Source organism: Lynx canadensis, chromosome B1 (assembly GCF_007474595.2).
Source record: "Lynx canadensis isolate LIC74 chromosome B1, mLynCan4.pri.v2, whole genome shotgun sequence".
NCBI classification, from domain to species: Eukaryota; Metazoa; Chordata; class Mammalia; order Carnivora; family Felidae; genus Lynx; species Lynx canadensis.
This window is the reverse complement of record NC_044306.2, coordinates 14,143,276-14,154,436: the sequence shown is the minus strand read 5'-3', so window position 1 is coordinate 14,154,436 and position 11,161 is coordinate 14,143,276. Positions and strand designations below refer to the sequence as shown.

General features: G+C 48.5%; 1 long non-coding RNA gene across 3 annotated transcripts; it reads right to left on the bottom strand.

The window, feature by feature from the left end:
• Positions 1–391: 391 nt before the first annotated feature.
• On the bottom strand, positions 392–1,649 carry LOC115511758. Of its 3 annotated transcripts, none has more exons than XR_003968163.1 (3): positions 1,576–1,649; positions 1,003–1,444; positions 392–695 (listed from the first exon to the last, which is right to left on the bottom strand). It is a non-coding gene; the product is annotated as an uncharacterized LOC115511758 (long non-coding RNA). The 3 variants fall into 3 exon arrangements; XR_003968164.1 differs by having other exon boundaries at positions 1,554–1,585; XR_003968165.1 differs by lacking the exon at positions 1,576–1,649 and adding an exon at positions 1,537–1,575.
• Between the last annotated feature and the right edge of the window lie 9,512 nt (positions 1,650–11,161).

Genomic DNA, 11,161 nt, shown 5'->3' with positions numbered 1-11,161 from the left:
TCACGGTCACGGGGGATTCCTCTCGCTTGAGCACAGCTGCTCACTGTCCTGTGGTCTGATGTTCACCGGTCACTTCTCGGAAGCGACGACAGGGCCGAGACAGGTGAGCCTGTGTCTCTGTTCGCAGCTCTATCCCCAGCGCCCAAACCCTTTGCAGCACAGGGGGACCCGATACAAATGGGCTCCATGAATGATGAGTCTTCTCCTCCCCCTTTCCTCCTTTTTCCCAGACGGGGAATTGCGTCTCTGTGAGCAACTCTCTCGCTCAAGGTTGCAAGGCCGGAAGTCCCAGCCTTGACCCAGAGCCTCTTGCTTCCTGTTTCTCCCCTTTTCTGCTCTCTGGTCCCCCGGGGTGAGGATTCCAGCTCCGAACCCTCAGACATCAGTGAGCGAACTTATAAGGGGGTGGTTTATTGTCCTTTTTGCCCCGCTATAAACCGAGTTTCAGTTCCAAACGGCACCTGTCTCGCTGGCCTCCGCATCTGAGATGTACTCTGACCTTCAGTGACAGAGAGCAGAGAACGTGGACGTTTACTCTGGACGTGATCTGGGGCAAAGCGACGGCGAAGACGGGTGTTACACGTCGTCAGGGGCTGGCTCTCTGGCCGGCTGTTGTCAGCTTGCTGGTGGTGTAACACGATTAGTACCGTCCACGTGCCCAGAGGGGTTAACAGCGGGGCGCGTGTTTTTAAAGCCTGAAAATAAAAGTCAGTAACCAACTAATGAGGGTTGTCAAGCTATAGTAACTTGCACGGGGTTGGATCTCCTTCGGAATCCCCACGATGTGTCCCCGACACGGCACACGGGGGAGCCGTGGGTTGATGCCTTCCCCCCCACCCCCCCCCCCCCAGCTCCCAGGGCGGCCTGAATGGGCCTGGATGGCAATGTGCGGGCTGCCCGTTATAAACCACTTGCCCAGGGGGCAGCTTTATATTTGCATCCATTTGCTTCAGGCTGGGGCGTTCTGTGTGGTTCCTGGGCAGACAAAGACGGGGATCTTACCTGTCAGAGTGACAGCACAAATACCCCAGTCATCCGTGAAAAATCCATGTGCAAACACACCAGGAAAATACAGTAATACAGGAACTATGTTGCAATTGACTTAAAAAACCCGAGACAACGCCTTCCGACGTCGCTCAGGGTTCCAGGTAGCAGGTCTGCTGGGAACGGCCTCTGTGTTTTCTCTCGGGGCCCTATGGCTAAGGGGTTCTTGCCTTGTGAGAACGGCGCTGTGCCATAGTTAGGTCAAAGGATGGTGTTCTGCTCCCGCTGAAGTGTAAACGTTGAAGAGCTAAGGTAAAAACAGGAGTCGGAGGTTCGCACTGTCAGAGGATGATTCCCTTGCGGGGCAGCCCCTGGAGTCAGGGTCAGGCTTTCCTTTCGGCGTGGTTTCTTGAAGGCACCTCGAGAGCTCCAGCCACTTCTTCTTCTTTTTTTTTTTTTTCTTGAGAGAGAGAAAGGGCACAAATGAGCGAGGGGCAGAGAGAGAATCCCACAAGAGGCAGAGAGAGAGAGAGAGAGAGTGGTGGAACTCACGCGGAGTTTGAGCTCACCCGATGTGGGGCTTGAACTCACCCGAGGCGAAGTCAGATGCTTAATGACTGAGTCGCCCGGGCACCCAGGGTCTGGCCCCTTCTCAACTTATCGCTGAGCTAGCGGTTAGGGAGGAGGAAAAGGGATACCAAAAGAGGAGGAAGAAAAGAAGAAAACGTGGAACAATAACCTTGTATGGAGAAAGATGAAACCCGCCCCCCCACCCCGTAGTCACGTGGCTTTGATTCCTCTGCTAATCCAGGGGGCGAGCCTCTCCAGCTCCCAAAAGAAAAACCCAGCCTGAGTACACAGGAGTTTCCTTTCTTGGTGTCTCTTAATACGAAGGAGACAAGCTGGCACTTTTGAAAGGTCACTGACAAAGGAAAACAAAAAGGGAACAGCTACAGACAATATCAGCAGTATAGAAAATGGGATTCCCGATGCCCAGGAGCTCCCGGGGGGCTCGGTCAGTTGAGCATCCGACTCTTGGTTTTGGCTCAGGTCATGATCTCATGCTGTCTCTCTAAAGACAAATAAACTTTAAAAAATTTTTAAAAAATCATATTTCCTCAAGACTATTTCTGATCCTACCGTGATGGTGCAACTCGACAGGCACGAGGGCCCTCTTGTCATCACTGCCGTCTTAGTGTTCGTCAGCCAAGAATAACCGAAACGTGTCATCGCTTATGATCGTCACATAATGACATACACGCATTTCCCCCCTCAGGCCTGGAGGCCTCGCACAAATGAGGAGCTTAATAGCTATTAGTTGAGTGAATAAACGAACGACGTTTTATTTCTCGGATTGATTTACAGAACAGAAATGATTGACATGCTTGGGGCCCAGAAAATGGTTCAATAAGCCTGTTGTGGGATTTACCAATGTCCGTGGGCTCTTCTAGGCTGGATCGTTACTTCAATCCTTTGCCTTGCTCGTTCCCTCCTTCCATCCACCCAAAGCCTTCTGCAGGGATGCGTTTTGTGCAGCAAGTGTAGGGGACGAGTACGCATCAGTGAGAAACCTTCCTCTGAGCTCTCCTAAGCAGTGATGGGTATTATTCAGGGAAAGTAGGGGCTGAGGGCAGCCCCCGCGGGGATGGAAAGAAACACAGGTTTGGCACACCAGGGAGCATCGTGAGCTCAGGGAAGTTCGGGCGAAGGACAATACAAGGGACCGACTTCAATTGTGAACAATTTGCCGGAGGTACGAAATGTAAGCATCCCTTTGGGAAATGAGGCAATTAGTGTTTCGAAACCGTACGCACACGAAGGTAGAATTGCTAAGTGTCTTCTTACAAATGGATCAGACAAAAGAGAAGTAACCCGGAAACCTGGCAGTTCAGAATGAATTGCTGTGAACACAACAATGAGAAGCACTTTGGGTTGGCAAAGATTAAAAAGGATGTGGGTTCACAAGGTCACCAATGCAAGTAAGGGCACAGGTGCTTGCAAACTATTTATTTTTTATTTATTTATTTTTTTGAGAGAGGGTGCAAGTGAGTGAGGGGCACAGAGAGAGAGAGAGAGAGAGAGAATGAGAGAGGGAGAGAGAGAGAGAAACGGGGCTCAGCTGAGATGGGGCCCAAGCTCACACACCATGAGATCGTGACCCTGAGCCAAAGCCAGAAGTTCAACCAACTGAGCCACCCAGGTGTCCACTTGCAAGCTTTTTAAAGCGCATGCCCTTTGAACCAGAATATTCTGTACTTTCCTCGTGAAGACCCTCATCACACTTTATTTGCATTCCTTATTTAATACCTCAATTCTCTACCAGACTAACAGCCCTGTAGGAGGGACTGTGTCTATCTCGATTATTGCTCTATCCTAGTGTCAAGAGAGATTGTTAGGAGACACTCGCTACGCGTTTTAATGAATTAGTGAATACCTCCCGTTTCTAAGACGTAGCCCCAAAATGTTGGTAAATGGTGACTTATCTCTCCGTGGCTTCTAATGCGTCTACAGAGGAGAGATTGGCTAAATAAATTAAAGGCATCTATTCAATAGAATACTATGCAACCATTAAAATGATGGTCCAATACATAAATAAGAATATTAAAAAAAATAGAGATAGAGGGGAGAAACAGCGTTCCATACTTATGGACACGGGAAGGTGCTCACAATGCAGAGCCATGGACACACAAAGCCAAGTACACAACTGCACACCATCTATTGTGGAGTTTTTGTAAAGTAGAAAGCTGTGGGGGCAGGAAACCAGGTATTTTTACTTTCCTCTCCACGTTTCTGTATCGGCTGACTTAAAAAAGTTTTCTTTAAAAAATTCTTTTCATCGTGTGGAAAGCCAATAAAACCACTTCGGTTTTGAAAACAATGTAATTGTTGGTTCCCGTTTGGCCTTTCTCCATACCCCAGGCAATTATAGGCTGGTCTCAAGAAAGGAGGAAAAATGGCCTCAATTAGAGAACACCAGAAACTAGCACCTCATTAATTGAGGGAATTAAAAAGAAGGAATTGTGTCTGCTACAGGCTCTCCCCTTTGCAGCAAACAAAAGGACCCTGAAAAGCAATTTAAAAAAGCCAAAGAAATAAAAATGCATCACGGGCCGCAAGTTGACTTGGCGCCCGATTAAGACTCAGAACAGCAAATCGGGAGATGATGAATCACAGGGTTTTTTTTTCCCCCTTTGGATCCATACACATAATAATGCATAATTGCAACCCAGTGTCACCTGCCTGGAGGCCCTGAAGTCCCCCAGCCCCTCCGCAGCTGTTTTTTTTTTTTTAAACATCCGAACACTCACTCGCGAGCCCATGCCATACTGGGGCTAGAGGACGTTGTTGGCCTCACAACAGGGTGAATGATGACTCCCCCTGATTTGGGGGTAGGGATACAAGTTTATTGTCTCGCTGTCATCTCTCGCTACAAATCCCTGCTTTTACTGAATCTGGGTGACCTGTCCATATTCTCACTTCCCAGGGCGGCTCCCTCCTCCCCGCACTGCTTTGTCCTCGCAAACAGACCCCCCCCCCACCCCGGTTTCCCACTGCCCAAAGCACCAAGATCTGAGGACCACGTGGGGCTCAGAGAGACCCCCACCGCCCCGCTAAGAATAGGTACTGACTTGCAATTAATGAGCCCACATCACCCAGCCCTTCATCCCTCTGCACTCCTGCCGCGGGGTCCTTCTCCCTGGCTGTCCCTCATCTCCTCGTGTCCGTGCCCTGTCTTGCGTCCTCAGGCTGCCTCTTCTCTTCTAGACCCTTCTCTTCCATATCTGTTCTCTCCATCTTCCAAGCCCACAAAGCACTCTTCTTCTAGAACAGCCAGAGGACCCTGCCTACATCCCCCATACTTTAATGTTCTTTTTTTTTTTTTAATTTTTTTTAACGTTTATTTATTTTTGACACAGAGAGAGACAGAGCATGAACGGTGGAGGGGCAGGGAGAGGGGGAGACACAGAATCGGAAGCAGGCTCCAGGTTCTGAGCCATCAGCCCAGAGCCCGACGCGGGGCTCGAACTCACGGACCGCGAGATCGTGACCTGAGCTGAAGTCGGACGCTCAACCGACTGAGCCACCCAGGCGCCCCTCTTTAATGTTCTTTTAATATTTATTTATTTTTGGGAAAGTGCAAGTGGGAGGGGGCAGAGGATCCGACGCGGGCTCTGGGCTGACGAGCTGACAGCAGTGAACCCCATGTGGGGCTTGAACTCATGAACCATGAGATCCTGACTTGAGCAGAAGTCAGAAGCTCAACCAACTGAGCCATCTAGGTGCCCCACATCCCCCTTACTTTATTAAGGAGAACAATTTAATTCCCTCTTACTCTCTGCCCTCCCCTGCCAATCTCAACCCAAATAAACTCCACTGAGGGCTTTATGTCTTCTGACCAAAAAGCCCCCATATGTGTTCTTTTTTTTTTTAAGTTTGATTTTTATTTTTGACAGAGAGAGAGAGAGCAAGTGTGAGCAGGGGAGGAGCAGAGAGAGGGGGAGACACAGAATCCGAGGCAGGCTCCAGGCTCTGAGCGGTCAGCACAGAGCCCGATGCGGGGCTCGAACCCACGAACCGTGAGATTCAAGACCTGGGCCCAAGGAGGACGCTTAACCGGCTGAGCCACCCAGGCGCCCCAACCCCACATGTGTTCTTAAGCACGTATGCCGTCTACATTGAGTAGTGCTTTTCCCCCCTACCATGTGAAAGATCTATGTTAATTAAAAATTTTAAATAGTAATTTCCTCTTCTCTTTGAAATATCGATAGGGATCAGATGTCAGAGGTGCTTAGCTACGTAGATATTTGCTACATTTCTGTATACACAGGTTTATCCCTGTCCACACATAATGGGTTTTTTTTTAAGTAAATAAAAACTGGAGTTTTCTTTAAGAATCTGTTCCCGTTTCTGTTGTACGAGCTTTAGAGGTGGGGAAGCAAAACAGGAACATATGGAAAAGGTATTTGGGGGTTTGGTACGGACATTTTGTAAGAAATCTCGAAGCAGCCGTGTCTCCGAGAGTCTTTGCAAAGTGGTCTAGAATCAAGGAAAACAAGAGTTTCCATTTTGATGGAGGTCTTGGCAGCTGTCCATGGCCTTCAGAGAGGTTTCAGCCTCTTGTTCCTTGAAGATGGTCCCTTGGACGTTCCCCCCTCAGCTGGGCTTCCTCTCTCTGACCTTCAGGCAGAGGGCACCCCCAGGTCGAGCAGAAAGATAGTGTTCTTTGAAGTGGCCCCGGATGGATAGTTATAATTCCTCCTCAGCGTAATCCAAGCTATGAATAATTTAGAGTTGCATTGCAACCCTTACTGGCCATTGTTCCACAAATCTCTGCCTTTTCCCCTCTTTCTGTCTTGGATGGCCCTGAAAACATATAATATAGCATCCAGCATTGAGTGCGTGCCTAAGCGTTCAAGAAACACGACTAAAATTACCCAAGAACATGCATGTGCATTGACTGCGGGCAGCATAAAGATTGTCTCGAAGTCATGTCTGGGAAGCATGATGAACTTATTGTGGGTATCCGCGTTCTGGAGGGACATTTATAGCAACAGCGAAAAGGCCAGATAATGGCCCCATTTAGAACAGCCATTTAGTACCATAAATACATTTCCTCAAATAAATCTGCTGATTACGCTCGCACTGCCCTAACAGCTCAGCCAAGTGGTTTGCCCTAAACGCTGCAAAAGGCCCCGCCGTGTGTTCATCCACATCAGGGACCTCAGATGAAGAAATACAACTGGCAGGTCCCTTTCGGAAATGATTGCACAAAATGAGGAGAGAAATGGGGGGAAAAAAATCTCGCAGAGGTCAGCGTTTATATAGCCGGTTGCCTATACGAAATCGTAATTACTGCTTCAGGAAAAATCGGCCACAATTCAAGACCCAGAAAAGCGTTTCTACAAAGGTCTTTGAGATGACAAAAGAAAAAAAAAAAGAAAACAAAAACAAGCTTTCTTCAGATACACTATAAAGATGAGGTGGACAGTGACATGCTGGCTTGTTAACCCTTCGGAGGGACGGTGGGTTTAAAGTCCTTTAGAGCTTCCCTTGGCTTTTAGGATGGAGTTTAAATTCCCTAAGATGACAGAAAAGACCGTTCATGGTGTAGCTGCGTCCTCTCTGCCACCAGGAGTCTTTCATGAATCTGCTTCTAACCATACAGAGCCCCCAACAAATGTCTCTTGCCCTCCGGACGGATCTCCCCTCTTCTGTCCACACCCGTTTCACTCAGTAGAATCTTATTTGTCATTAGGAATCCAGGGCACAGATCATCCCCCCGGGGAGCCTTCCCTGAGTCTCTTCCTCCACCCCTGACTGATTTGGTCCCCCCCCCCCCCCACCCAGCTCTGATGGCTGCCTGGTCATCTTGTGTGGTTTTCTTATCTTTCTTCCGGGAGGCTGAGGGAAAGGGCTTGTGTCCCTGGTTCTGGAACATAGTTGGCGCTTGATGAACATTTCTTAACTAGTAAGAGACAACAGGCACCGTGTACCAGGCGCTATTCTTAAGTCCTTTACATGCCTTATACTCTCTCAGTAGCCCCCCAAAGCCTTATGGGGTAGAGGCTCATAGTAACCTCGTGTTATAGGGAGAAAACTAAAGCACAGAAAGTCTGAGTAACACTCCAAGGTCAGTCATACAGTTAGTAAGTGTTGGAATCGGGATTTGAACTCAGGCAGTTAGACTCCTGAGCTCCTATTTTTAAATGCCGCGTTGGGTTGAGAGAATAAATGGATGAATAAATACAATGGTGAGGAGACATCTTGATGTTCTTTCTTTCTTTCTTTCTTTCTTTCTTTCTTTCTTTCTTTCTTAATGTTTATTTATTTTTGAGAGAGAGAGAGTGCGAGCAGGGGAGGGGCAGGGAGAAATGGGGACAGAGGATCTGAAACGGGCTCCACCCTGACAGCACAGAGCCTGATGCGGGGTTCGAAGTCACGAACTGTGAGATCATGACCTGAGCCGAAGTCGGACGCTTAACCGACTGAGCCACCCAGGTGCCCCTTGAGGTTATTTCTTGAGAGAGGAGGAGGTCAGGAGAAGCTAGAGTTCTACTGTCACACACACCAGAGCCTGGCCCCTTGTTCTCGGGAGCCTGAGGCCTATATATGGCGCCTGTGGGGAGACCCAGGGGAAGGGGTGGGATGGGGGTGGAAAAAAACCACTCTTTCTCTTTGACATCTTCTTGCTCCTTTGACTTCTTGCCAATTTGTTCCTTTGGGGGTAAATAATTGTAGGTTGCGGGGGTGGGCATGGATTATTTCATTTTCTTAAGCAATAAACAATAAGCCCCACTTGCCCTTATTACTGTGACTCAGACATTAATGCCCTCTCTCTCCGGCCTAGACACTGTCCAGACTGAAATTGCCACAGATATCTTCCACGTGTGCTGGTGTCCCACGTGGCTTCAGTGGCTCTTTCATTGCCCCCCTTCTGGGCTCTGATGGTCCATCTCTCAGGTCCAGGTGGGGATGAAGTGAGAGGTGACGAAGATAAGCGTCAGGAACCGACCCAGGGGCTGCTGAGGGGTCCCCGGGGCTCCAGCAGGGCTTTCCTGGGATTTCCCCAGAGAGAGTGGCTGTTGGGCACATCTGGAGAAGGGCAGAGGGGCAGAGTTGTAGACCGTGTCCTTTGGATGGTTCTAGTGCCTCAGCCCCAGAACAGTGCTTGGGGCTTAGTAGGACCTTGGTGAACGTTTGTTTGCCTGTGGAAGGAAAGAGGGAAGGGAGGAGAGTGGGAAGGAAGGAAGGAAGGCAGGAAGGCAGGAAGGAAGGAAGGAAGGAAGGAAGGAAGGAGAGAAAGAAAGAAGGAAGGAGGGAGGCATGGAGGGAGAGAAGGACAGGAAGCCGGTCCAGAAAGATACACAGACTTGGGTATTGAAGAGGGGAAGGTTAGACATGAGATAAGAAAAGCCAAGGGTCATGTTAACCTATGGTAGACTCACATCTGACGATGGGGGGTGGTCTTTAGGGTGGCGGGTTTTATTTTCCACGTCTTTTCCCCAAGGCTTGATTTCTTGTAGGTCTCAGGTACGTGTTAATTTTCCTGGGTGCAGGATTTGGACTTTGTGGATGAACAAGTTACTGCATTGGGATTTTAAACCACCTCCCAGGTCCCACGGTGGCTCTTTTCTGAACTCACCCAGCCTCTCAGGGTTCAGATCTGCTCATGAGGCTAGCTGGAGCACAAAGCGAGCTTACAACAGGTATATTTTGATTTTAGGCAGCATTTGTCTTCACATAGCAGAGAACGGCTCTGAGATTTCAGGATGGGTTATGGGCTTAGTTCACTGTGGTTCTGTTCCCACAGTCTCACCACAAAGGCCTCCTAATGAGATGATATCCGAGCGTTACCCAGTTGCTTGTTTATTATTTTTCCTGGCTACGCCCCGAAGGATGGCAATGACGAAACCGAACCCCGATTATTTTATTGCAGTGAGGTCAGCTCAATGTGAGATCTCCTGGCTGAGACCCAGAAAATATCATAACTCACTCAAGATAAGGTCAGTGTCATGGAGTAAATCACAAACTCTATAGTGAGAACAACCCTCCGTATACGCTAACATCCATTTGCAGAAGTGTTCTTAATCAGTTCTTCTAACAATGCATCCTCTATTTGAAGGGTTTGCTGCTTTAATCTCAGACAATAATGGTCATTCACTTTCTCAAGCCGGCAGCTGCCTTCCCCCCTCTTATAAAATTCCTTAATTGGAATCACCCTCTCATTGACCTAAACCATTCATTACAAACTATTCCAGACAAGCTCCTGATAACCCTGTAGTCGAGGAGGCTCTGTTTTTCTCTTATTTCAGATGCTTGTCCACTCGAGGAAGCTCTAGTCACCGCTCCGAAAGCTCATTTCTTTTGTCCTCACGTTCATAATGCACAGCTTTGCATTTAGTAGCAGACCTGGGACCACTCGATCTTGGGGTTTCATTATTTATCCAACAAGGTTGATTAGAGCTGGTGCTAGAAATAGGTATTCTCCTACGCTCTCGATGGGAGGGGCAGTTGCTACAGCATTTCTGGAGAGCAATTTTGTGCCATGTGTCAAAAACTTTAGAATTAAATCGTTAATGAAGAATTAATATTAAATGTTAATTAAGTATAACGGACATTCGATAGGAATATTAAATAAATTGTTAATAATTTAAAAGTATTTGTTCAAACAAATGCCTAGAAATTTATCTGAAATAATCATGCCCGTGTCAAATGATTTGACGATGAAGATGCTCACCGAGACTTTTTTTTATAAAAGCAAAAAACTAGAACCTCCGAAATGCCTAATAATAAAGGATTCGTTAAATTAATTCATGAATTATAAATATGTTTTTATGGCAAAACCACCCAACGAGCTAGACGGGAGCCACGGGGACAGTGAGGGGACTCGGGGCAAGCAGAGCTGTTATCAACCTTGGCCACCCCCCAGAGGGACGTGGAGGGAAGGGAGGGACGACCAGAACATGTCAGCAGAGACTTCTGTGGAGCGCCCTACGGAGAGCAATGGCCGCTGGTCAAGACCAAGGCCAGCCCAAGGGACCTTGTGCAGCGGAGGCCAAGAGAATAAAGACTCTCCTTTCTCTCTCATCTCCAACTCAGGCTCCTGTTGACTGAGCTAAAGACCACAACAAAGGTAAGGGGTCCTGTGAATGGCATTCCTACAGGGCAGACGCAGACGGGGAGGGGTGGGGAAGAGTGGACGGGGCCGGTGTTTTCGTTTCTGTGGCCGCCATAACAAATCGCCACAGACTTGGTGGCTTGAAACACAGACACTTATTCTCTCATGGTTCTGGAGGCCAAAAGTCTAAGATCAAGGTGTCCACAGGGTTGGCTCCTTCCGGGGGCTCAGAGGGAGAATCCACTCCACGCTTCTCTCCTGGCATCTGATGGCTGTTAGCCGTCCTTGGCGCTCCTTGGCTTATAGGCACATCACTCGGATTTATGCGTCCGCCTTCACATGGCCTTCTCCTCTGTTTCTCCTTCGCGTCTCTCCTCTTCTGAGAACATTGGTCACTGGATTTAGGGCCCACCCAACTAATCTGGGACAAGCCCCTGTTGAAACCATTAATTTAATCACATATGCAAAGACCCTTTTTCCAAACAAGCTCACATTCACAGGTTCTGCGCAGGCGTATCTTTTTGGGAAGGGGACCATCCCACCCGTCACGGGCAGGCA